This window comes from Triturus cristatus, chromosome 9 (genome assembly GCF_964204655.1).
Source record: "Triturus cristatus chromosome 9, aTriCri1.1, whole genome shotgun sequence".
Lineage (NCBI taxonomy): Eukaryota > Metazoa > Chordata > Amphibia > Caudata > Salamandridae > Triturus > Triturus cristatus.
In genome coordinates, this window is record NC_140592.1 from 919,159,031 (window position 1) to 919,183,969 (window position 24,939).

At 45.5% G+C, this 24,939-nt stretch overlaps 1 protein-coding gene across 3 annotated transcripts in view; it reads left to right on the forward strand.

The window, feature by feature from the left end:
• Positions 1–239: 239 nt before the first annotated feature.
• The window catches only part of LOC146799056 (alpha-1-antitrypsin-like), a 276,754-nt gene continuing 252,054 nt past the window's right edge, over positions 240–24,939 (forward strand). For all 3 annotated transcript variants that reach the window (XR_014968838.1, XM_085626461.1, XM_085626462.1), the window contains exon 1: positions 240–271. The gene's annotated coding sequence lies outside the window, so the exon portion shown is untranslated. The remainder of the gene's footprint in view (positions 272–24,939) is intronic.

Below are 24,939 nucleotides of genomic sequence, written 5' to 3' on the forward strand. Positions count from 1 at the left end.
TGTAATGACAAGACTTAGGTGTCGATTCTATGTGGGGTTATCAAACTATATTGATTCACGTTCAGTCCTTCCACTGCTGTATGTAAAATCAAGTGCACAGAGCAAGTTGTTCCGCATTCTTTACTTTGTCTGATAAGCCACACGTGATTTGGTGGTTAATGTTCACCGAGGAATACTGTTTGCTGAAAGCTGAGTGTTTTTCCGGGTATAAAGCACATCCCTTGGATGAGCCTAGACTTGGTGAAGTCGGGTGGAACTTTCAATACTTACCGTAAGCTTTAATTTCTTTTTATTTTCAGTTTTTGTTTGTCTGTTTTTTTCTATCAAATGTCTTTTGTTTTTGTGCTGTAGGGTTTATGTTACATTTTAACGCATTGTATTCAATTCGTATTTTGTACTGTCCCCAATGAGATTTTTTGAGATTGTTTGATGGTTGAAAGTCTAGTCTGCACATTTTATGTTTCTTTTTTTAAATTTAGATTGCCTTTAACTTGAGGGAATTAATATATTCAGTACTGAATTGCTGATCATAGTTGAGTAAATGTGGTTTGCAATGCAGGTAGAGGGCATATTGTGTACATTGTGTGTGCTGTTCGCTGTTGCAAATTGTTCTGCAGCAGCCCTATAGAAAGCAGAACTGCTGTAGAGGAATTAGATTGAGCGTATCAGACACACATTGGGGCAGATTTATGAGCCCCTTGCGCCACTTTTGCGTCACTTTTCCCATGTTAAAAGTGACGCAAAAGTGTCGCAAGGGGCTCATAAATCTGCCCCATTATGTTTTCGACTCTATGTAGGAGAGATGCAGAAGCTTCTGCACCTGCCAAGAACACTGACCTGCCTCAAGAACACATGTTGTACTCAAAGGACGCGATTCACAAAGGTAATCTGAAACAAAAGTCTAACTTTGTCACTTTCGGTATTCACAAAGGGCATTTACGAGTAGTAAAGTTAGACTTTTGTCTGAGTTTAACTTAACTTCATGAAAGCCCTTTGTGAATATCGAAAGTCGTAAAGTTATATTTTCATCTCAGTTCACCTTTGTGATTCGGGCCCAAAGTATTATGAGAGTTGTGCGTGAAATGGCGGCCACAAAGCATTTTACACCTACGCGTGGTCACATCATAATTTAGTGTATGTGCACACTGCAACTTTGTAGTATCCTGTGCAGGGGCCAGCTCACTACAAACTTTTTCCCTCTCCAGGGCCTCATTACAAGTTCCCTGGATTGAGGTGCTGGGATTCGAAGCCAAAATCACTAAAATCCAAGGATTATAAATGATGGTCCCGGAACAGCGAATAGGAAGCAGGCCTGGAATACTTGGTTCACGTTCCAAGCACATTTCCCACCTGTGTAAGGCAGGTGGTAAAGGTGCTTGAAGGCTATTCTGAGGGCTGTGTTTTAAACGGGGTGGGGGAACAGAATTGGTGAGGGGAGATCTGGGGGAGCATTTGCTGCTCCCCCATGCTGCAGCCTGAGTGCATATGGGGGCAAAGAACAGCAGCTGTTCCCAGTACTGATGTCCGGGTGCGTTGTCTACAGGCCCATCAGGTCCAGAGTTTGCAGACCAGGTATTCCCTGACCCAGAAACACTGGAATACTTAGAATGCCTAGAGCAGTGTACCCCCCAAGCATCACTGCTTCACGATTCTCAAAATGAGGGCCTTAGATGAGCAAGGATTGAGAAAAACATTTTCTAAATCTGGTGCTTATTGATGCACAGCTTCGTCTCATAGAAGTATTTGCATGCACGATTTTATGCCCAAACAAGATTTTGTTGCATCCACATATAACCTGTGGAGTCATTAGTGGATTTATGAATGCAGCACCTATAGAAATCCCTGCAGTTGAGCACGTTACATAATATCAAATAATGGATAAAGTCAGAAAAGACACTGTTATCTATGACAGCAACCCATATTAGCAGCTTTACATATCTGTATGAGCACCATATACTTTAAACCTTATATTCGCAGAGAGGAATTCCTCAGACAAATCGTGGGCAATAGAGATGCTACAGATAGATACTACATCCCTAGGTGAAGTTTGTGTCTTATTATTTTCTGGTTGTTTCATAAAGGCCAAAATGTTCTGCCTGTGTGGCTTAAAAAAGAAACAATTTGGGCACACCTGATTCCCACAACTACCCCTAAAATTAAAAACATGCATCCTTTCATTCAGCCATCTTAACCTATTTCATGAGCCATAATATTTGAATAGTGGGAGTGTAAGTCAGAGGCCACTAGTCTTTATGTTAACAATCTGGATAATCTGTAATAATAAATCTTCAAATGACTCCTCATCTCCCAGCCATTAACCATATATGGACTATAATGTCATAGTTTTGGCTTTCTTATTTCTAATGCCTTCATCAGGATAACAGATATATTGACTGGTATTTCATCAATTAAACTGAGGTACAACAGAACATACAAATGATGTCTTTTTCCTCCTGGCAAGAGGTTGCACTGACCTAATCTCTTACTGGCATGGACATCTCTCCTTATTGTACTCCTGTTCACATGGATGTTATTGGTTGACATCATTTTCATGTTCCTCAGCAGAGGATTGAGTGGGCATATAATTATGATATCCCCATGGGGTTTAATGTTTGATGAGAGTGCAAGAAATTGAATAAAGACTTGTGTACCCCGGCCCTGATTGAGAGAAATGGGAATTTTAGGAGACTAAGGTATAAAGGTATATATGTGCTGTAGTTTGATTGACAAAGAAACAGTCTATATAAATATGGAGTAGCATGTCATTAATGCTCATACGGTTGGCCCAATCCTCAGGGTCATAATCTTAATTGAACAGTGGCTCCCATTAAGCTCTATTTTTCTTCATAATGAGTAGTGAATATTCAGTGTCAATTAAAAGATTGTAAAAGCCTGAAAAAAATCCTTTGTGTCTCCCCACAATTCTATTTAGCATAGTATTGGTGAGTGGGGCATGTCAATATTCACTCTGTGACAGTTTTTTACTAAGCACTGTGTCAGTTGGAGGTATTTACATTGTTGAGTGTGTGGCAACCTGAAATCTGATTGGAGATCTTGAAAAGTCTTAAGAATGTTCCCTGCATACAGGTACTCTATTCGAGAAATTCCAAGGGACAACCATGCTTCCCAATAGACAGCATGTCCTCCTATACACACTTGTCTATTGGACCATAATGGTGCAGATCTATGGCACCATGCATTAATGTTATGAGGGTCATGTACCAATTTCCAAATGTGGAGCATGACAGTGATTATAGGATTATCCGACTGCAATATGGATGTTATGGGTATGGAAAGGGCTCCTATGGTGGACTTGAAACATTGTGGTATATCTGTCTCAATGAGTATCTACATATGCAGGTTTGACACATTCTCTAACCAGTGCACCATTTGGGATAGTGGTGAGCAACATAATAGGAGACCATATGTTAGAAGCGTAAACCCCAGATGCAGTATGGATGTAGAGTTTTTCAATTTTTAGTTTGGGACACATGCCCTTCCAAATAAATGGTTTTACAATCATGTCTATCTGGGCCACCAGCAGCAGTTTAGGGATCAATAACAGGAGGCATCCCAAAGTCAGAGGTAAAATGGGGTGTTATAACCATTTTCATGGCTTCTCCCAGCCTCATAGGTTTTTCTAGCTCGGGTGATATATTAGCCTTGATCATATGAGTTAAGCCACAGGTGACAATAAGCCCTGGGAATGTTATCCCTTTAGTTTCCCACCTGAAGTTAAAGCCAATAATGCAGATACAGCTGGAATGCTCTGACAAAGGCATGATTTCAGATTTGCGTAGATGTCTGACTGGTCCAAAAGTGTGGGGTGTGTTTCCCCTGGTTGGTAACAGTCATAAGGATATTGTCATCATAAAACAATGCCTTGACTTTAACTGAATTAAGGGGCATCCCGTGAATATGGTGCTAACACCTTGTGCTATGGCTAGTTGTATGAGTGCCAGCAAGAACAGCAATGGTGAAAGAGGGCACCTCTGCCATGTTCCATGCAGATGGAGAAGTCTCTGGACGTAAAGCCAGTGCAAATAAGCTATGCCTCCGGGGTTGGACACAGCCATTTGACCTTCATTATGAATTATCTTCCCAGCCCTAATTTTACTAGGACTTTAAAGAAGTATGACCATTCCACTCCATTGAAGATTTTTTCCAGTTAAGTGAGATAGCCAGGGTATTCTGTTCTTTTTCCTTAAAAGACCAGAGCAGAGGTGCTAACGTTCTTAAATGGTTTTTAGACAAATGTTGAGGTACAAAGCCAACCTGTGATGGATGGATTAGAGATGGTATCAACCTACTAGGCAAGGCCTGGCAGTTAGAACCTTGGATAGTATTTTGATATCAACACTGATAGGTGAGATAGGGTTTATAGCTCCGGCATTCTAAAGGATCTTTGCCTTCCTTTGGCTACAGGGTACCGATAGTCTTGTTAGATATGGCCCTTCTGTAGTCTAGTGAGCTTAGCCTCCTTAAAGGCTTCTTGGAGCATTGGAGAGATAAGAGCCTTGCAATCCTTATAGAATTCTCCCGGGAAGCCATCTTCACCCTGCGACCTGCAGGTGGGAAGGTTGGAGATGCCCTCATTGATTTCTTTCCATGTTATTTCCCCTTCTAGCAATGTCCAATCCACCTCAGAAAATGCAGGTAAGGGAAGTCAGAAACCTGTTTTCCTCCTCATAGTTGATTGAGGATGATGTCAAATAAAGGGAGGGATAGAAGGAGGCAAAGACCTCTAAGATATCCTGCAGGTATATAAGAAGCAATAGTCATGTACTTGGGAGTTTAGATGAAATTTTTGGCCTTTGGGGACTTATACTGGGAAGCATTCATGTGCTGCATCTTTCTCATTGGTCAGCAATGCCCTAAGGAAAGGGCCAGTTTGACCAAGAAGATTTCAGAAATGCCTCCAGGTAGTATGTCTTGCTGAAATGGTATTTGCAATAGTGGACCTCTGAGGAGGAAGTAATCAATTAGAGAGGAAGTATTGTGCACCTTTGAGTAAAAGGAGTAATCTTTAGATAGCGAGTGCAAGATGAGCCATACATCTATCAGGCCATCATCATCCTTTAAATCATTTAGGACAACTCGATCTTTTGCATTTTGTGGGTCAGTTGGGCCTGAGTGGTCAAGTATGACATCTAATGCTCAGTTCTAGCCTCCCCCATTACCATCTAGGTCATGCTAAATTTGGTAATTAGCCTTAAATTATGCGTCAGGGAATGGGATTCACCTGTCTTTGGGATGTAGATAGATCTCAGTATCAATTTATGCCCTAGAAATTTGATTTTCGCATCACATATCTCCCTTTCGGTTGAAGACAGGTACGTAGCACTTTGTGAGGAATGGCTTATATAGCAATCCCACACTTATTTATGGTATTGGTGGTGTTGATTTAGCCAGTGTTTTGTGTATTTGTCCTGAAGAGATGAACAAGTCTGCCCACCCAGTCATTCCTCAGTTTGTCTGCTTCCTCTAGTGATAGATGGGCCTCCTGGAACAAAGCAGATAGTTCAGTATTTTCTGACTTTGATGTAGCTATTGAGGCCACTAATGTGCAAAAATTTGAGATTAAGGGAAGCCGGTGTCTGGATCTAGTAGATTGCTGCATCTTAAGAGGATGGGAGGATACATCCTGGGCTGGTGATCTCTACACATGGCCATTGCGCTTGTGAAGATTGTGTATAAGTGGGGGATTGAGGATCCTACTAGAGGGGGCAGTTGTTAAACATTCAGAGGCGGGAAGCTGGTTATTATAGTGATATGAAGTTCTGGTTGTCTGATTATATGCCATAGGTGCTCAAAATGTTAGCGGGGCAATGGATAAGAGAGGGAGAAAGAGGAAAAGGACCCTAAGCATTTACCTGCAAGCTTTACTCCGCCAGCAGTTAACCATGGAGGCCAATGGGTACCAAACAAAGCAATGAGGTGATGTGTGGGGTAGAAATGGGACATATTGGTGTGGGTCGGTGTATAGTGCTCAAATAGGACTGATTTCAGGCCCCTGTCGGGGGAAGAAAATAGAGCTCCATCAGCCCATTCCTCGTGCTTGCCATTGGCACAATTGGGGGGGCATCTGTATATTATTCGTTGTTGTGGAGGAAAGCTAACTTCCCTACGCTATGGGTCTGAAGGATTTGTCTAACAGAGATGGAGAGGAATCCTGTCATAACAACAACAAACAAAGTAGGACGTCAATCTGGCAGTCATCTGGTCTGCAGGAAAGTTCACCTGGCATTCCTGGCTATTCATAGAGTGTTGCAACCCCACCAGTGTTTCTGCCTTTCAGCTATGAGTGAGACTAGTACCTGTCCTGGGCCTGGGCCTGGGCCAGTGCCTCTACCACTGTGTTAAGGCCCACTCTGTCCAATTTCCTGTGATAGGTTGTGTGTTGCCTGCTGCAGGGGCCAACTCAACTCCATCTAGGATCTTGATCTCGCATGACAGTGCTTTCCTCTCATATTATAGATTGTCCTGCTTTCATCAGTATGAGGCGTTCGGTCTCCCAGTAATTTTCTAGTGTGTCTGATTTATAAAGGTCAGTCGTTTGGCCCTTATCGGTTATAAGTGTGGCAGCGGAGTTGAGAAGATCATATTTGATATTTTACTGGTCAAGCCAGGGCCATAGAGCTAGGAACTGTTTTGTTTTGTCACTGCATCATGTGTGAAATCTTCTATGATAGAAATATGCTGCCTCGCCAGATTAAACAGGCCCTCATGCATTTTAGCCACCTGCCGATTCAGGCTTACTTGGGTGTGTTCAGGTATGCATGCTATGATTCCTTGATGGCAAGGGGTGCATCAAAAAATGGTGCAGTCGGAGCCTCTGTACTAATTGGAATTCTAGTGAGTCTGCGTATTGGATAGCCAATAGAGCTGGCAATGCATTTAGTAGGGACACCAGCATATTATTACCTTTGGGACCTTCACAGGTGTCATATATATGTGTATTTTTTCTTGTGGTGCGGTCCTCTAAATCAGGAACTTTTAGTTGGAGATGCCCTAGTTCTGAGCTCCCGTCTGGTTGTTCAGATGCTAGTCTGTCTAGGACATCAAGCTGTCTATCTACAGTGTGTAGCTGGTTGTGGACAGCTGTAAAATTAGAGTGCAATGATTTTATTTCGAAGGAAAGGTCAGACAATGTGATTTCAAAGTTGACATTTTGGAGCCCAAGCCTGTAATTTCTCTAAGTATGGTGTCCTGAGCCATATCTGTGGGCAAAATCTGTTTAACAATTGGGACCATTTCTTTCCCTATTAGGTTTTCTGAAAAAGTAATCTGTAGGGATGTTCTACAGGTAGACATGTGGTGGTTTATGTCACTGCAAGTTGAGATTGGGGGCCCAGGTTGATAACTCTTTGAACTTCCAAGGGTGGAAGACCACCAGAGTAAATGTTATGCTGACGACATTGAAGTCTGGATTAGAATAAGCCCAGCAGTGGAAAACCAGGGTCCTAAACGGATCCCCAGTAAGGGAGGCAGGAGTGTTAATGGCACTGAGCTCATGGTCTGGTCTATTTGTTACATGCCATAATCTTAATCGATGCATGACTGTTTCCTGTCGGCAGGGACTTTACACTCAGAATCGAGAGCTTGAGGGGAAGTTGTCTCACTATAATTATCAATTATACTGGAGGAGTGGCAGTGCCCTTCCACATGCTCTTTACACCTGTGACACCTATAGAGTCTTTGTAATTCCACCACAGCTCCATTGAGTGCCAAGTTGCTGGCTTTGTTTATTTCTGCTGTGTTTTACATCCGAGCAAGGAGATGGCATCAAGGATATTGCATTAGGCTACAGTGTGAAACCTAGGCTCAGGTGAGCCAGGAGTTCATGTGGCTTCCCTATTCAGGGACTGCAGTGCTGCTCACAATCCTTACCATATTGTTGGTGCAGTGGGGCTCAATTTGAAGGTAAGGTGAGAAAATGTAGTCGAGCCCTTATTATTTCTGCGAAAGGAGGGTCAGCTGGTGTCAGTGCCAAGATCACACCTCAACTGCTCCCTCAACTGGCCTGGACTCCTCTGGATGGGGTTCACTGTGGAAATCTCGTGCATCTCTCCCCAGCATCAACAGTAATTTGAGGTGGTTTGCAGCATTTAGCAATGGAGTGTCAACTACGCAGGCTAAGTGGAGTAAGTCTCATGGTGTGTGGACCCTGTCCCTGGGGTTCTATGAGGAGAGAATAACTGTATGTGTGGCAGCAGCAAGGGCAGCAGCAATCCTTCTTTTACACATTAAGCACTGACCCTACCAGTCTCACAAACCCTGTGTAGAGAGGGCAATTCCTTAAAATAAGAATGCATTGTGGGTGGTCCAACAATCTTAAATCCACACTCTGGGTCTTATCCGAGTAACTAGGTGGCTGCATAGTGATCTGCGATGAATGTTGGGTTTACTGGGGGAAAAAACAATATTCTACCGCGATATACTGAGGTCAGGGCAGTACTTACTATGCTAAGTATATTATGAAATTTTGCTATCTGCTACCGCAAGAACTGATGGAAAGAATTGCACCAAAATTTGCCAAACATTAGAACTCCACTCAGAATAGACCAAACCTTGTATTATTTGGTATAAATACAGCAAGAATTTTGGGAATATTTACAAAAATGAGAATGGACTTTGAAGTTGTAATTGTATGCACATCTTGACAGTTGAAAATTGATTTTAAATTATATAATAATTTTAGTGATTTTTGAAGAATCTGCATTAGATTTGGCGGCCACTTAGAATATTCCAATTACTCTTAGAATAGCATATATTTTATACTTCTGTTTCGGGGGAGGCAAAGGAAAATGTAAATTGAAAAGGCATCGATTTGCTAATACCTTTGCCATCATTGGACAAATCTATAGGAAATAAGAACAACAGTAACCCTGTTAAGCAAAGTGGTGGGATCTTCAGGTTCATGCATATCATCATTGGGGTGGGATTGAAAAGGAGGGTGTCAGAACGTGTTACTTTATAAATAACTTTGAGGCTAGGCCAATGGTTCTGTCTAGAGTCCATACTTATATGCACATATTGTCAGTGTGTTCTGTCTATGTGGAGGTTTGCACAGTGGTCCCAGGAGCTGCAAAAGAGTGCAGTGTATTAAAGAAAATAAATACAATGAAAAACATTGGGGCTTATTTATGAGCGCCTTGCGATACTTTTGCGATGCGTGGTAGCGTAAACAATGCGCCACATTGTGCCATATTTACAAGGTGACCCATCTAGGCAGATGAGTCACTTTGTAAAGCCCTTCGCCACATTATACTTGCATCAGGTATAATGTATGCAGGACAGCTTTCGCATGCAACAAAGCCTCATTGGAGTGGGCAAGCAAATCTATCAGATTTCACTGCACCACTTCTAGGACGCCTGTAAGACCTGGCACCATTGGCATGGGTCTCCCCTGCATTTTTGCCTTTGCCTCCTGTGTTTTTGCTGTGTTGGACTCGCTTTGCTGGTCTAGATGCTTTTGGCACTTTGCCACTGCTGTTCAGTGCTAAAGTGCAAGTGCTCCCTTTGTAAATTGTTGTTATGGATTAGTGATTCCATGATTGGCACATTTGATTTACTTGTTAGACCCTAGTATAGTGCACTGTGTGTGCCCAGGGGCTGTAAATCAAGTGCTGCTAGTGGGCTGGTGCACTGATTGTGCCACCCACAGAAGCAGCCTGTAAAATGTAACTCTGGCATGCCATTGCAGAGCCTGTGTGCAGTCTGAACTGCCATGTCGACTTGGCAAGTGCACACATTTGCCAGTCCCTAAACCATCCCTTTTCTATATATTAGCCACCCCTAAGGTAGACCCACGGGTACCCCTGTGGGCAGGGTGCATTATATGTGAAAGGTAAGACATGCCCTAATGTGTGTGGCATGTCCTGATAGGAAATACTGCCAATTTCGTTTTTCACTATTGCAAGGCTACCTGTTCCCATAGGACAGAATGGGGAGTTTGTTTATAACATGTTATAAACATAACTGGCCCTGGGAACAAGGTAGAAAATTAAAGTTTAGTATGCCTGAACACAGAATGTTAAAATGCATCTTTTAGTGAGGGTGATTTTTACATTCTGTGTTTGAAAATACCACTTTTAGAAAGTAGGTATTTTCTTGCCTTACCATCCATGTGCCTCTGCTAGGTTTGTGCATTGCATGTCTGGCTTTTGGATGACAGGGGCTGGAGAGGTGCAGCGGCTCCAGAAGTCTGACGAGTCAGGGCTGGACTGAATAGACCTGGGCTGCATTTAGAGTAGGGGAAGGATATTTCCTTATACCTGAATGGGCCTGGTCCGCCTTCAGCAATGCTGTCTCCACCTCCTGCCAGGAAGCTGCACCAGTGAGGACAGCACTGGATTTGGCTGGGTACAGACACTCTCTGCCTCCAAAGAGGAAAAGATTTTCGTGTATAAAAGGAGTAGCCCACACTTCACCACCAGCTCCCCTGAATTTCCTTGCTGGGAATTCTAACCTGCAAAGAGGTGACTGATGCTGCTCTGGACCTCTAGAGACTGTTTTCTGCTGGGGGCTGGAAAAATCACGCGACATCAAAGAAGCGAGACTCATCCACATCTGTTTCCGATGCATCACCGAAGAAACCATCGCAGCGCCTGCAGCAGGCTCAAGAAATCACTGTACGCTTCAACGAGTGCACAATCCCAGAAGTCCAAGATCATCGCACTGAGTTTGAAGCAAGGCATGCTGTGCAGCTGCACGAGTTCACGCATCATCACCGGATCGCTGCATCACATCGAGGCGCCAAGTCTGTTGCATCATTGAGGGACGAAGGAACATACCAACACATCACCTCCCCACACAGTAAGAAACCAACGCATCACCTCCTCTTTGGTAAGGAACCGATGCATCACCTCCCCTGCGCTGCAGTAAGGAACCAACGCATCCCCTCCCCGAAGCAAGGAACCAACGCATCTCCTTCCCTGAGTATAAGAAACCGATGCATCACCTTCCCTGCTGCCCATTTTGGTTTGTTTGCGTGACGCATCCCAGGTACTTTGTGAGAAAAGTGTTGCATCTGCAATTTTGCTTGAACTGAACTATTTCTACCATCTGAAAGTCATATTTGTATTACTGTATTGTGGATTGTTGTTGTTTGGTCTTGTTTTGGTTTAGATAAAGATTACTTATTTTTCTAACCTGGTGTGGTGTCCATTTGTAGTGTTTTCACTGTATTAATGTATGTGTTCACAAATGCTTTACACACTGCCTCTAAGATAAGCCTGTCTGCTAGTGCCAAGCTACCAAGGGGGTCAACATGGGTTATTTCAGGAGTGTATCCCCCTTACCCTGATTAGAAGCAAGGGTCCCTATTTGGACAAAGGTACCTACCTCTGCCAACTAGAGACCCCTATTTCTAACAATGGTGGTCATCGGTGAGGATTTGGTCTTGCATTTTTAACTTACATACAGTGATTGGTGTACACTACTAGTATAGGGCAGCCATGTACATTTGGTAGTAAACCAGCATCCATTGCATCTGTGGATATCAAATTTGAGGAGGAAAAGGTTGATATCTACACTGTGCCACAACTTAAAGCTGTCTGCAGAAAAAGTAAAATCTCTGTGAGAGGCCTCACCAGAAAGGAGGAATACCAAAAGGCGCTGAGGGCCTGGTAGGAATCATGGAATGCCAGTGAGCAATGCAAGGAGCCTATGGTAGAGGGAGAGAATATAGATGGGCAGCAGGAGGGGCTGTTGGGTCTGACTGGGGGGAAGTTGCCTTCCAGGGTGGGCAGCGGTGTTTCTTCAAAGGGCCTATCTCCAGAGGAGTTGGAGGACAGGGAGAGAAGCAGAGTGGATAAATTAGAGCTTGCTAAGCTCAATCTGGGGAGCCAGGGTGAGTTAGAAAATAAGAGATTGGAGTTTGAGAGCAAGAAATTGGCCATGGAGGAAAAGAAGATGCTTTTGGAGCATGAGAGAGGGTTGAGGGAGTTAGATCTGAAAGCAAAGAGTTTAGAGATCAATCCCTCTGGTGGCAGCACACCATCAGTGCCTGGGGAAGGAAAGGTATACATTCCCAAAGATGTTATTAAAGATTTCATGAAGCATGAGGACATTTGGCAGTGGTTTAAGGCCTATGAAGCAGTGATGAGGTCCAACCGGGTCCCTGAGAGAGATTGGGGAGCCGGGTTCTGGGGCCACTTCATCAGTGAAGGAAGGGAGACATTGCTAGCTTTCCCCAATGAGGATCAGATGTCCTATGCCCCCATGAAGGAACCCTTAATAGCCAGTTATGGGCTCCCTTTGAGTGGGGGGGCCTCAGGTACCTTGAAAGTAGCTGTGAGGCCAGCCATGCCTGTTGACTGCCTGCTAGGCAATGATTTGGAGAGCTCCTCTTGGGCAAAGGTGAAGCGGAGGTATAATTTGGAGATTTTGGGTCTGCCTGAGTGGGCATGCATGACCACTTGGTCCATGGCAGCCGGTAGGGCATTCAAGAGGACCTGGAGCCTGAAAGAGTGGCCCAGGTGCCTGCCAGGAAGAGAAGAGGCAGGAGGTGCGGCAAACCCGCCCCCAAATTTCTCACGGTCCAGGAGGAGGCAAATCTTGAGGGGGATGACCTGGAGCCTACAGGGGAACAAGTGGCTGAACTGGGGGACCTGCCTGAGATGACCTATTGGCAGCAGGAAGGAGGCCCCTCCAGGGAAAAATTCTGCAAGGAGCAGCAGACGTGCCCTTCTCTTGTTGGTCTGTGGCAACAGGCTGCAAACCAGGCAGCAGGTGATCGTCTGGATCACCTTGGATATACTGAGAGGATGGACTCCAAGTTGCCGAGCGCGAGCGTGGAAAATAAACCTCCCGGCGAGATTCTCAACGCGGGAAGGTCAGGTTTCTCATTGCGAGTGGTCGCGTATGCTCTCGACCGCTCGCGATGAGAAACTACCAGTCCGCGTTGAGAAAGCTGCCGCTCGAGTAAAAATCTACTCGAGCGGCAGAAAACTACAGCTCGCACTGTGCAAGATGCCGTTTTCAATTATTGCACAGTGCCGGATGCTTGTCCGCACTGTGCAATCATTGAAAACGGCATCTTGCACAGTGCGAAGTGCTACGAAGTGCTACGCGGAGCTCGCGTAGTGCGAAGTGCACTTTGCGTAGCTACGCGTAGCGCTACTTCGCGAACTACGCCCAGGGTTACTTCAGAGCCTTCCTACTGGGTCTTGCTCATGATGTGCCTTTGCCAGGCATTTGGGGCAAGACAAGACCTTTAAAAAGGCTTGTCACCCACTTTTACTGGCCCCAAATGCGCAAGCTCTCGGATACTCATTATAGGTCTTGCTGGACTTGCCAGGCAAGTGGCAAGAGTGGGAGGAAGTGTAAGGCTCCTCTCCAACCTTTCCCTGTGGTCAGCACCCCCTTTGAGAGGGTGGGAATTGACTTTTTGGGGCCTCTGGATCACAAGAAAGCCATGGGCAGAAGATTCAACCTGATCTTGGTGGACCATGCAACCCGGTACCTGGAAGCCATCTCTCTCCGGACTGTGACGGCCCACGTGGTGAGTTGTGCGTTGATGGGATTTTCTCCCTTGTGGGGTTCCCCAGAGAGGTGGTGTCCGACCGTGATACCGGCTTCATATCAAAGTTTATGAAGTCCCTGTGGCAGGAGTGCAGTGTTACATACAAGTTCACCACTCCTTACCACCCCCAAGGGAATGGGCTGGTTGAGAGATTCAACCGGAACCCTGAAGGGAATGATTATGGGTCTTGGTGAACCCATGAGGCGTAAGTGGGACGTCCTCTTACCATGCCTTGTGTTTGCTTACAGAGAGGTGCCCAAGAAGTCCTTAGGGTTCAGTCTCTTTGAGCTGCTGTACGGCCATCCTTCAAGAAGACCTCTGAGTCTGGTGAAAGAAGGCTGGGAGAAATCTCCCAGTAAACCTCCCCAGGATGTATATAGCTAAATGCTGGCCTTCAGAAACCAGACTAAGCACTTCAGACAACTTGCTCAGGCGAATCTGGAAGCCAGCCAGGAGGAGATGAAATGGTTGTATGATCAGAATGCCACTATGATCGAGTTTCAGCCTGGACAAAAAGTACGGGTCATGGCCCCAGTGGCGCCTTGCACGCTCCAGGATAAGTGGACAGAACCATTTGAGATGGTGGAGTGCAAGAGTAACATCACCTACTTGGTGGATTTGCAGTCTTCCTGCAGGTGAACAGCCTGAAGCCCCACTTGGAGAGGTCCGAATTGGTCATGCTCCTAGCAACAGATGCTGGAATGGAAGAGGAGACTGAGCCTCTTCCTGAACTCCTGTCTGCAAAGGAACACAATGGGTCAGTGGATGGTGTATCACTCTCCCCCACCCTGACTCCTGAACAGCAGAGTGACTGTCGCCAATTGTTGGGACAGTTTGCTGCTCTTTTCTCCCTGACCCCTGGTGTCACTCAGTGGTGTGCCCATGATGTTGACACTGGGGACAGTCCTCCTGTGAAGCACAACATTTACAGAGTGACTGACAGGGTCAAGGCTTGCATCAAGGAGGAGGTCTCCAGGATGCTAGAGCTAGGGTGATTGAACCCTCAAACGGCCCTTGGGCCAGCCCAGTGTTCTTGGTCCCAAATGCTGCTGTACCCGGTGCCACACCAGAACTCCAGTTCTGTGTGGACAACCGAGGGTTCAATTCAGTCAACAGGATTTATGCGCACCCCATCCCAGAGCTGATGGGCTCATCGATTGCTTGGGAGCTGCCCGGTACCTCAGCATGTTTGACTTGGCGTCTGGGCACTGGCAGACTGCCTTAACTGATGGGACAAAGGAGAGGTCAGCATTCTCAACACCAGAGGGGCACAACCAATTCCGGGTGATGGCATTTGGGTTGAAGAATGTCGCTGCCACCTTTCAGAGGTTGGTCAACCAGGTGTTGGCTGGACTGGAAGATTTCAGTGCCACCTACCTGGATGACATCGCAGTGTTCAGAGACACTTGGGAGGAACATCTGCACTATCTCTGGGAAGTGTTGAAGGCTCCGCAGAGGGCAGGCCTCATGATCAAGGTGATAAAGTGCCAGATAAGGCAGGGTTCTGTGGTGTACTTGGGACACCAGGTAGGGAGTGGCCGAGTGGCGCCCCTACAGCCCATGATTGATATCCTTCTGGCTTGGGAACCCCCCCAAGACCCAGACAGAGGTGAGAGCGTTTTTAGGACTCACAGGGTATTACAGGAGGTTTATCAAGGGATATGGAACCATTGTTGCCCCCTTGACAGAGCTGACTTCCAGGAAGCAGCCAAAGAAAGTGAACTTGAACAGAGGTGGAGTGCGATTGAGCATGAGGCATTTGTTGTGGTGTGGGTGCTGAAGAAGCTGAGGCCATACTTGTTTGGGACTCACTTCCGGGTTCAGACAGACCACAGGCCCCTCAGATGGTTTATGCAGATGAGGGGTGAGAGTCCAAAGCTGTTGAGATGGTCCATTTCCCTTTAGGGGATGGACTTCACGGTGGAACACCACCCTAGTACAGAACACGCCAGTGCTGATGGTCAGTCCAGATTTTTACACCTTAGTGAAGAGAACTCCCAATATGGTGGGTAGTTATCCCCACATTTCAGCTGAAGGGGACGCATATTAGACCTGGCACCATTGGCGTGGGTCTCCCCTGCATTTTTGCCTTTGTCTCCTGTGTTTTTGCTGTGTGTTGGACTCTGTTTTGCTGGTCTAGATGCTTTGGGCACTTTGCCACTTCTGTTCAGTTCCAAAGTGCACTCTTTGTAAATTGTTGTTATGGATTAGTGATTCAATGATTGGAATATTTGATTTACTTGTCAGACCCTAGTATAGTGCACTGTGTGTACCCAGGGCCTGTAAATCAAATGCTGCTAGTGGGCTGCAGCACTGATTGTGCCACCCACAGAAGCAGCCTATAAAATGTAACTCTGGCATGCCAACGCAGAGCCTTTGTGCAGTCTGAACTGCCATGTCGCCTTGGCAAGTGCACACACTTGCCAGTCCCTAAACCTTCCCTTTTCTACATATTAGTCACCCCTAAGGTAGGCCCAAGGTACCCCTGTGGGCAGGGTGCATTGTATGTGAAAGGTAGGACATGCCCTGATGTGTGTGGCATGTCCTGATAGTGAAATACTGCCAATTTCGTTTTTCACTATTCCAAGGCTACCTGTTCCCATAGGACAGAAAGGGGAGTTTGTTTATAACATTTTATAAACATAACTGGCCCTGGGAACAAGGTAGAAAATTAACGTTTGTTGTGCCTGTACTCTGAATGTTAAAATGCATCTTTTAGTTAGGGTGATTTTTACATTCTGCATTTGAAAATACACTTTTAGAAAGTATGTATTTTCTTGCCTAAGCATCCAGTGTGCCTCTGCTAGGTTTGTGTATTGCATGTCTGGCTTTTGGATGGCAGGGGCAGCAGCTCCAGAAGTCTGATGAGTCAGGGCTGGGCTGAATAGACCTGGGCTGCATTTAGAGTAGGGGGAGGAGATTTCCTTTCACCTGAATGGACCTGGTCTGCCTTCAACAATGCTGTTTCCACCTCCTGGCAGGAAGCTGCACCAGTGAGGACAGAACTGGTTTTGGCTGGGTGCAGACACTCTCTGCCTCCGGAGAACAAAGGATGTTGGTGTATAAAAAGAGAGGCCCAGACCCCAGACTTTTAGATCACTTCTGGGAATCAAGAGGAACCTCTGCCAAGAAGAAGAGCCGGAGAATCTGAGGAGGAATTCTGCCCCTGTGCTGTTTGCTGTCTGGGGTTGGCCTGCAGTGGCTGCTTGCTGCCAAGGAAAGGAGAAAAGGACTTTCCTGTTTGCTTTGTCAACTGCTTGAAAGAAGATCTTCAAGGGCTTCAAACTGAGCTTGCCTCCTGTTCTGAAGTCTCAGAGACACAAAGACTTCACCACCAGCTCCCCTAAATTTCCCTTCTGGGAATTTTAACCTGCAAAGAGGTGCCTGATGATGTTCTGGACCTCTAGAGACTGTTTTCCGTTGGGAGCTGGAAAAATCATGCAACATCGAAGGAGCGAGACACATACACACCTGTTTCCGATGCATCACCGAAGAAACCGTTGCAGCGCCTGCCGCGATTCAGGAAATCGCTGCACGCCGCATCGAGTGCACAGTCTCCGAAGTCTGATATCATCACACTGAGTTCGACACAAGGCCTGCTATGCGGATGCACAAGTTCACGCATCGTCACCGGATCCTCGCACTGCATCAAGTTGTATCGTGTCGCCAAATCTGTTCCATCATTGGGAGATGCAGTAAGAAACCAATGCATCACCGCCCCACGCTTTAAGAAACTGGCGCATCACCTCCTCTTCGGGAAAGAACGATGCATCACCTCCCCTGCGTTGCAGTAATGAACCAACGCATTACCTCTCCCGGAGCAAGGACCCGATGCATCCCCTTATATGAGTGTAAGGAACCAAAGCATCACTTTCCCTGCGGCCTGTTTTGTTTGTTTGCGTGACGCAACCCAGGTACCTTGGGAGAAAAGTGTCACATATTCACTTTTGCTTGTACTGAACTATTTCTACCATCTGAAAGTCATATTTTTATTACTGTATTGCGGATTTTTGTAGTTTGGTGTTATTTTGGTTTAGATAAAGATTACTTATTTTTCTAAACCGATGTGGTGTCCATTTGTAGTGTTTCACTGTATTACTGTACGTCTTCACAAATGCTTTACTCACTGCCTCTGAAATAAGCCTGTCTGCTCGTGCCAATCTACCAAGGGGGTGAGCAGGGGTTATTTTAGGAGTGTATCCCCCTTATCCTGGCTAGAAGCAAGGGTCCCTATTTGGACAAACGTACCTTCCTCTGCCAACTAGAGACCCCCATTTATAACAACGCCACTGCGTGAAAACCTAATGCCTGCCTCATAGCAGGCGTAAAGGTGACGAAGTGCTATGTGTGTGGGCCTGCCTCATGCATTGCTGGGGTTGCGTCATTCTTGCAAGATAACTCCAGCAATGCGTGGCTTTACCGCCGACAGATATGTTAGGATTCCTGACGCATCTGTTACTCCTTGCAAAATGGAACGTCGTAATGTATATACGGTGCATCCATCGTGTCGCAAGGAGGGCGCAGTGAAAACTGTTGCATCGCTGTTTTCACGCAGCGATGCAACAGTTTTCATAAATAAGCCCCATTGTTCCTGGGGATTTATGGTAAAATGCATACAATCTAGGGGGCTTATTTATGAAAAATGTTGCATCACTGCGTGAAAACAGTGATGTGACAGTCCTCCTTGCAACACAATGGATGCACCGTATTTACTGTATGGTGCTCCATGTCATAAGGAGTGACAGATGCGTCAGGAATCCCGGCGTATCTGCCGGTGCAAAAGTCAAGCATTGCTGGAGTTGTTGCAAGCATGACGAAACTCCAGCAATGCAAGAGGTGGGTCCACACACATAGCACTGCATTACCCTGGCGCTTGCTATGAGGCAGGCGTAAGGTTTTGATGAAGTGTCTATCTATAAGTGCCGCCATGAAAGCTGGTAGATTTCACTGCACCACTCCTATGAGGCTTTTTGTGGCGTGGGAATGCCCACCCTGCATACATTATACCTGATGCACGTATAATGTTGCGCAGGGCTTAACAAAGTGACAGATCTGCCTAGATGCATCACCTTGTACATATGGCGCAACGTATAGCATTGTTTGCACTGCCACTGCATCACGAAAAGTGATGCAACAGCGGTGCGAAAGTGTCTCAAGGGGCTCATAAATAAGCCCATACGTAACCACAATGAAAGAGATAAATTCCCCCTAACAAACGTTAGTTAAGGAACATTATGATTACAACTTGCTATCTCAAAAACACTGAAATTTCCCATTAAGGGATAACAATACTGTCATAACTCACCTCAATGCACTGCACATGATTTAAAAAATTAAATGACAGATGCCATCACAAATGCCATTTTAATTAATACTTCTAATGACATCACATATAACCTTGCCTTTTGCATGTTTGCCATAGCACAAAGCCATTATTTTAGTCAGTAGCAGCGTACAGAAGACCATCTCAGCTACACTGGCGTAGAGCACTCTCAGAATGGATGGAGGCGCCATGGGGTCGGGGGGACCAAGACATTCCTCCTGTGGCGGGAAGAAAACAGCACATTTCTGCAAGTAACACACAAAGATTGTAGAAGAGTAGGATCTGCTTCACATGGGTACCCCCACTTTTTGCTGGTGTTTCACTGTTTTTCGACCTTAGTCTGGCTGTGACCCTGCTAATCAGGACCCCAGCCTAGCTGCTTCCTCTCTAAAATGGTTTCCATGTACATTAGGTACATTTCTAATTGGATTCTGGAGTGCCTTATAAGCCCCTAGTATATGGTATACTATGTACCTAGGGCATAGGTACCTCAGAGGCCTACCAGGGGCTGAAGCATGTATTATGCCATCCCTGGGAAGCACTCCAAAATGACACCACAGGTCTGCTACTGCAGCCTGGGCAAGGTGGTGCTTGCACCCCTTACAGTGGTATAGGCTACCTAAATCACTACCATTGCACACACATATAAAACCTATAAGTCACTCCTATGGCAGGCCTTAACAATCCTGAGGGCAGAGTGCTTGGTTTTTATGTGAGTGGGTGCCCCTGCATGAGCAGAGCCCCTCTGCAGCGTTCGGAGTACCTCCTTTGATGCTGTTTGTGGTGCAGCCTGACCATATACTCTTAAGTGCATTATAACCTCGCAGTAAATACTAACTTTGGGATGGCTGCACGGAAACATGTCGTGTTTGGTGTCAAACTCTTTGGAATACTACCCCCCCCCACCAGTTCTGGCAGCGGGGGTAGCATTCCACCCTTCAAGATGGAGAGACATGTTCTCACTGGTCTAACCCGGTAGGACTTTCTACAGCCCTGGCATCACAAAATGGATGCCTCTGCCACAGACATGGGTCTGGCCTCCTGCTGCTGACCGAAACTCCAGCAAGGGAGGCCTGGACAATAGGTTTCCTGTCCCAGGGAGGTGTAACCACCTCCCCAGACAGGCAGATGTGTATTGGGGCTGGGCGGGTGCACTCTCTGGTGCTTTGAAGTCCTGCACTGGGGGCACACTTGGTGTCCCTATGCATAGTCCAGTTCAAACTGGTTACAGGGGCTACCTGTCCCTGCTCTGGCGCGAAACTGGACAAAGGAAATGGGTGTAACCACCCCTCTTTCCAAAACCTCCCATAGGTGGGTCCCTAGAGTATGTCCAACCCCCAAACTTTGTATAAGTATGGTAACCCAGTCCTTGAGACTTTAGATTACCCTGGACGAAACTCTGCAACATATATCCTGGACCTTCGAAGTTCTACTTTGCTTAGAAGACTGAAGAAATCTCCCATGGGGTCAAGGAGTGACTCCCCTGCTTGGCAGGCACCAAAGAAGCAACTAACTGGTCTGCATTGCTGAAGCTCCCGCTAAACGCCAAAGGTGGATTTCCAGACTTCACTGAGGCTACCCTAAGTTCACAGCAAAGCTGAGGCCCATGGCTATCGTGGATGACGTGGAACCATGACCCCTGGACACTGTGATCTTTTGCAGCACCATCATCTTCCTGGTCTTCCCAGAGTAGCCCCAGCCTTGAGCATCTCCTGCACCGAAGATTTCTGGCCTCCACTCCAGTTTCCACTGCGACTGCTTGAGGCTCCTTCGCGATCGCTAGCCCGTTGACTAGTAGGTCCCCACGAAGGCAACTCCTCTTCTGATTGGGCTTTCCTGGTTGCTCCAGATGTGCCCCGACTTATCCTCGCTGGGTGAGTTCCCCAGACCTTGCTGGTCTGAACCAACGTCCTTTCTTTGATTCCAAGTGACTTGCCGTTGCTAAGGCTTGTTGGGTCCAATCTGGTCGCCGACACTGCAGCACTCAACAAACTTTGTGAGACAGCTCGAATCCAGCTCCTGGTTGTCATCGGCACCTCCTGGACCTCGTGGCTGAAGAGTCAAGACACCCATCAACTCACCTGATGCACCTGACATCTGTGGGCATTGGTCAATCGTGCCCTTGGTCACTGGTAAGTGACCCAGACTCTGTCCCCTCTGCTTTCAGGTTCCTTCCATCCTAGATCCAGGCTTGGATCGCTTTGGACACTTCTCCTCTTCACGGCAGCAGCACTTCTTCGCCAGCTCCCATTGAAATCGACGACGCGACCCGACACCAAAAGACACCTATGCACTCGGCTTCCCTGGTTGAGGTAACACGAGTACTCCGGTGCTCCCGTGGGTGCTAGCCCTAGAACTTCCTAAGTCCAAAAGGGTTTGGTCCTGACGCATTTCTAAGTGTCCCTACTCTTTAAATTTCCAACCGCGACAATGCCCATAGAAGCTAACGGGAATCCGCGGCTGTGTTTACACACTGCACATGGCCCCCGTGGGTCCCCTGTGTCCCTACCTTGGGTGGTTCCTTGGGGGCCCAGCAATTCTACAGGCTCTAGGCCTTGTGTCTAGTTCAGTCGTGGTAATTATACCACTTTTTTGGTATATGGTTTGGTACGCCCCTAGGTTGTAATATGTGCTATTACTGTTGATTGCTAACTTGTAAATTAAGTACTTAGAACTCCAGTCTCATAAAGAGACTAGAGGGGTGTGTTTTATCTTAAATACATATATTTTAAATATATACCTGGTGTGGTTGTCCTTTCATTTGGTCATTCAAGAGATTATAGACTGGTAAAACAGGCTGCTTTACATTCCTTCAAGACTTAGCCTGAAGGCTGCTCTCCATAGCTACCACTAGGATAGCTTTCAATAAAGGTTGTCTTTAACCTATCACCATAAGGGGTTGTTTGGACTGATACAAGGTGCCCACTATAATTAGTGGACAGCATATATCATGCCAACTTCTCACAAAGATAATCAGTACTTCCTTAAATGTGTCTCCTATTCACCTTTTAATCGCCCATGAGTCAGACACTGCTCTCTTCCTCGCCGTCGGGCATATGCAGGTGTCCGAGGTGCTTTTTGTAGGAAGTCTCTAAAAGTGTGAGCTCACAGAGTCCACTGTGCAGCCCCTCTGCCCTCACTCCATCTAATGACTTGCTTAACAACCTGCAAAAAGGATCTCAAGCTCCTCCTATTTGACAGACATCTTGGTTAATTCACCCTTAACCAGACTTAAGTACTTTCTGCACTGCGCCCTGATCTGACTTCATGTAACTGGGTATGTCCTCTGCCCAACTGTTGTAACTGTCTCTTGGAGTAACTTTTGTAGGCATCCACTGATGTAAACGTCCGAGTTTAACTACTATTACTGTAACCCGCTTTAACCTGAGTGCTATAAAGTGCTCTGATGCCTTTGGGCAATGTCTGCGCTATATAAAACTGCAAATATACGATAGTTACCCAGCCCCTGCACCCCACCCACCAAATCATCTGTCTGCAGCTAAAGGTCATGCAGAGTTGGTTAAAGATGTAGCTTCCCTGCGTCAGTTGTAAATGGCATTCGATTTGGGTAGCAGCACATGTTTTACTCCCCCCCCCCCCAACACATCCAAGCGCAGGTGGTGCACAGCTAGTGCCCTGTGAAGTGGTACTGGGTGTACACTGTGGCTTTCATTCATTGTTATCTACCCAGTCAATATAGGTCCCAAATCGGGTTTCCACAGCCTTTCTCAGTGTGCAGCTAGTTTGTAAGGTAAATATTCTTGGTCAGCTGGTCACACTCATAGGATGTGTGCACCTACCTGGACATCATTTATTTTCACTTACTCACAAATGTATGCTATCAGAGAGCGCTACGTCATCCTCTTTAAGCTGTGCCTATCAGAGGTTATGCTATGGCTGTGGTTTTCGTTAGTACCCTGCAAACAGACTCTGTATCTGCCTCTAACCGACAAAATCCCGTTTCTGAAGAGCCTACTGCGAACAGGCGGTACATTGCTGCAATGATATGCTTGAAAAATATCGTGACAAGAATATCGACAAGAAAAATATTGTGAAGGTCAGTATATATGGGTAAATATAGGTTTACTATAGTTGCTCTTCATATATGTCATGTGTTTCTAGATGTGGGTGGAATGAAAAATAATAAATCTATAATAACCTAGTAACTTCACAATATTTTTTGTTGATAATCTTGCTATTAATACAGCAAGAGTATTTTGTGTGTTTTTTTTGGTGGCACAATATTTTTGAGGTCAGTATTCTAGTATACAACTCTAACATCTCTGCAGCTAATGCTTGAGCCTACAGCTACTGGACCAGATGCACATGGCTTTACGCTGCTCACAGTATAATCTACTTAGCAGGACCCATATGCACAAAACAACTTTCCACAGACGTGGGTCTTGCGTTGTGGGATCTGAGGTTAAAATGTGGCTTTTAGCTCCTTTAGCACCCAGTTTTCACTACATAACCATACAGTGCTTAATTTGTAACAACAGATATGTGTCAGGGCCTGCGTCAGGAGCCCACTGCACCTTACACCACCCATTGCCAATGCCATCGCTGGTAATGACAGTACTAACACACCTACAAACTGTCACACTCCTACAAGTGAGACAATTCAGATCATTTCAAGCCCCCAAAGCTATAAGAATGGCTTGGGGGGCAGGTATTAGTAATTTTTAATGTATATGGAATTAATAAACAACTGGTGTTATGCTCATCTGTAAATTAGACAAACATTGCCACCATGTGGCAGGCTGTCATAAGTGCTGGTGTTGCCAACTAAGTGCCAGTGCTGAGCACCAGAAACCACTGGCTCAAAGTAAGCACTGGAACCAGATGCACAATAGCCAAAGGCAGTGTGCATTTGGTGCTGTGAATATGGAGGCCCTGAAACTGAAATTCCTGTGCATAAGGAGAATAGAAAGCATGACTTCTTGACTTTTGCTTTAACGTTTTCTCCCTTTATGGATCTGCTTCAAACAAATAAACAAATCTGGATATTCAGCTCATCCACCAAATTGAATGCAAAATTTTAAAATGATGCCACGGTTATTCAACCTTCCTCTCATTAATATTTCTCAACAATTGCGAATGTACAAGAAACCTGAGATTTTGAACTAGAGTAAACAAGCTCTCTTTCAAATCGTATGCAGATTTCGCAAAGAGTACCAACGTTTTTAGAAAATGGACTCCCTCCTTGTAATGATGCTCACATTTGATGGATCCTCAATAAAAACCAAACTATAACAATGCATACCAATGCTGCACTTGCAAACCATGTTAAAGGTTTAAGCAAGAAAATTACAATGTACACATTTGCATAGTTAAATTGAGGATTTCATGATTCTAGTACTCACAATCATATTTTAATATCTCAGTTGGGGAGAGTATGTATATTGCTTATTTCTGCTCAAAAAAGAAAATTTTCTGTCCCTTTGAAATTTTGTCCACATTCCCAATTTAAAGAACATCCTTGAAACCCCCATTAGCTTCAGATATATTTTCCACAATATTGACTATGAATTTGAGCATAAATTGAAGGTTTCCCAACATTGACTGCAACTGTCAAAATTGAGATTTGTTTGACAGAAAACATAATTTTAAAAATCTGATTCTAGTGTTCAATATATCTCCACATTACCTGATTTGAGCCCTGTGACACCACAAGCAAGTTAGGTGAAAGCTCATCCAGTGTCTTTGTTTTTGGTGTGAAATTTTTTCTCTGTCATAGAAGGAAAATTACTTTTGGAAATGTTCCTATATAACCTTTGCCTCCTTAACCAATCCTCATGAATCTATTGAGGATTAACTCGAGGTGTATGAAACAACGTTCTGGAGGAAAGTCCATGCAGTTTTTCAAAATGGCATCAAATATATTCAAGGTTCAAAACATTAATTTCCCATATGGCATAGTACATACCTCTAACTTAAGGGTCACTATTTATATTGCAATGCTCCACACTGTTTCTGACACACATGTTATGAAAAATGGTCCATTTTATAGGGTTTTAAATATCTCATCACATTATTTCTATGACATTACACAGGGAACAGCAGTTTAGAGGAAGGGAGGTAATCCTAA